This window comes from Mus musculus, chromosome 1 (assembly GCF_000001635.26).
Source record: "Mus musculus strain C57BL/6J chromosome 1, GRCm38.p6 C57BL/6J".
NCBI classification, from domain to species: Eukaryota; Metazoa; Chordata; class Mammalia; order Rodentia; family Muridae; genus Mus; species Mus musculus.
Window position 1 is genome coordinate 117,534,970 of NC_000067.6, and position 2,938 is coordinate 117,537,907.

The window sequence follows — 2,938 nt, forward strand, 5'->3', positions numbered from 1 at the left end:
ATGAGATTCTCTTAACCACATGGAAGCCAGGCTTCTCCTATCAGTCTCCAAATGAAAACGTAGAACTCTTAGCTCCTCTTGCACCATGACTGTCTGGACACTACCATTTTCCTGCCTTGATGATAATGGACTGAAACTCTGAACTGAACCTATAAGCCAGCCACAATTAAATGTTGTTCTTATAAAAGTTGCCTTGGTCATGGTGTCTGTTCACAACAGTAAAACCCTAAGACACCAGTTAGGTCTCTGGGTGAAACAGCCTCTGTTTTCTGCTCTGCCAGACAGTGTCAGAGGTGGACTCCCAATTTGTATGATGGATCTCAGGATGCACTAGTCATTGCTTGTAGGTGGGCTGAGGATTGGTGGGGATTTGAAGTACAGAGATCAGGTGGAGAAAGAACAGAGGGAGAATACTTGGAGAGACAACTAAAATTCAGGGACAATTCAAAGGCAGGACAGAAAACTAGTGCAATGAAAATTTCCAGGAATTTATTAGAGTGACCCTAGCTAAGAATCCTAGCAATGAGGGATACAGAACCTTAAGAAGGAATCTCATATTAGACAAGGGTTCCAGTGGAGGGATTGGGGCACTAACCCAACCACAAAAACTTTGACCTACAATGTGTCCTTCCATAATGATATACTGGGATAAAATTGGGACAGAAATTGTGGAAGTGGCTATACTTTTCTTAAACATATGAAAATATAATAGAAAATAATAAAAGATATATCTTACTTTAAATACATAATATCTTAAATGTTGCTATTCTCTCCTTTTCTTTTTCTTTTGTTTCTTTCTATTATTCTTATTTCTTTCTTTTCTTTGTCCTTAGATAGAGTCTCTTCATACAGACCTGACTTTCCTAGAATTCACTATTGGAGACCAGGCCTACCTCTGTCTCTTGAGTGCTAGGATTAAATCTTTGCTCCCTCATGCTCAACCTAAATGTTTCTGTTTTAAACTAAAGCAGGCTGGTGAGTTGAATTATCAATTAAGAACACTTGCCAAACCAGATGGCCAGTTCAATCTCTGAGTATAAAGCAGAATGAGGGGATTAACTCTTATACTTTATCCTCTAACCTCTACTCAGTGGAGATTATAAAGTGGCCAGAGAGTCCTCAAGGGGTTTCTAAATGACCAATGAGCATGCTTAGCTATCCAGAGATTCCTCAAGAGGTATGTAAATGACCAATGAGCATGCTTAGGTATCCAGAGATTCCTCAAGAGGTATGTAAATGACCAATGAGCATGCTTAGCTATTGAGAATATTAAAGTTATTTGTGATTTCATCTAGACTCTGGCACAATGACAAGGATCAAGAAAACAAAGGATGCTTGCATGATAGGGGAGATAACATGTTCACAAAGGTAGTTTTCCCAATGTGAGGCTTACCTACTACATTCTATATATGCTTATCCCTGCAATTTCCCCAAATCTGGGAAGCTCAACTGCATAATCTCTGGTACAATGGACTGTGCTCATGCTCTCTCCAACCAAAAATAAACTGAGAAAAAAAAACAAAAATGATTATAAATATCAATGGGAACTAAGGAGAGGAAACACATAGCCACTGTTTGTGAGAATACAAACTGGACCAGCCAGTATGGAAAATTAGTATAAAATTTTCTCAGAAACTAATACTAGAATTTTGGACAACTCCTAAACTACCACCCATAGAACTCTATCCTATCACAGAGATACCTGCACATGAATGTTTATTTTCACTCAATTCACAACAGCAAAGAGATAGGATCAACCTAGATTCCCATCAACAAACGAGTTCACAAAGAAAATGTGGTACATGTATATGATGGAATTTTATTCAACCCTATAGAAAAGTGAAGTGATTTAATTCTGAGGGGCACAGATAGACCTGGAAAGTACTGCATTAAGTGAGCTGACCTAGGCTCAGAGAAAACACTGTGATCTTGGTCTCATAAGCAGATTCTAGCTTCTAACTGTCACATAATAGTATTTATGAGAGATTGGCTGTGGAGGCTAGGGAACTATAAAGAAACCCAAGGAGGAGACAAAGGATATATTAAGGTAGGAGGTGAACAGAGTAATAGTACATATGTGACATCAAAGTAAGAATATAAAGAGTAATTAGAAAACAGAACCAGGGAGATGGGGGAAATGGGGTTGTAGAGGTCACACAAGCTAACTACGAGGAAAACGCCATAAAGAAATCTGCTGCTTGTAAATTAATTAAAAAACAAAAACATATGTTCAATTTCATACTCTCAAAAATCAATGTACAGTAGTGTGTCTTCCTTTATACAAAGCACATAGGGTTTGACTGAGCAACTAAAGGTCACAGTGGTGGCATGTGAAAGCACCATGAATCCTTCATATCTTGATGTTGCTGACCACATATCCAGACATTTACAATTATGAACTGAATTGCAACATGAACAGAAGATGAGAGACTCCCCAGGAATTTTTCAGGCCTTCAGTATCAGATTAGGACTGCTAGGACACCCAGCCTCATGAATTAAATAATTCCAGAATTCTCAGGACTCACACAGCCTTTGAAAATTATGAGTAATTGTAGAAAATTCCTTTAATACACATATGTGTGTGAATGTGTGTGTATGTATATTCTCTCATTCCCATTGCTCTTGTGTTGTCTACCACACATTATATACAATGAAAATCACTTTAGAACTGTTTTGTGTGTTCTTTCCACACTATATGTTCTCAGTGCACTGACATTCTCTCCCATTGTGCACTGATTTTTCCTTTAAAAGTAAACTACTTAATTGCTGTCTGATGACAGGAAGACTCACAGTAGAAGTTCTATTGGACATTGCAGGGCACATGCACCTCTCTTCACTTACTGAGCTCTCTGAAACTAAGAGAAGAGAGTCTTCCCAGACAGGAAGCTAACACTGTGAGTGGGAAGGACAGAAAAGGGGACATGAGAAAGGAGGGGTT

At 38.5% G+C, this 2,938-nt stretch overlaps 1 non-coding gene across 1 annotated transcript; it reads left to right on the forward strand.

The window, feature by feature from the left end:
- Positions 1 to 1,331: 1,331 nt before the first annotated feature.
- Positions 1,332 to 1,495, forward strand: Gm24030. Its single transcript, XR_003949276.1, has one exon. It is a non-coding gene; the product is annotated as a U1 spliceosomal RNA (small nuclear RNA).
- Positions 1,496 to 2,938: the final 1,443 nt, after the last annotated feature.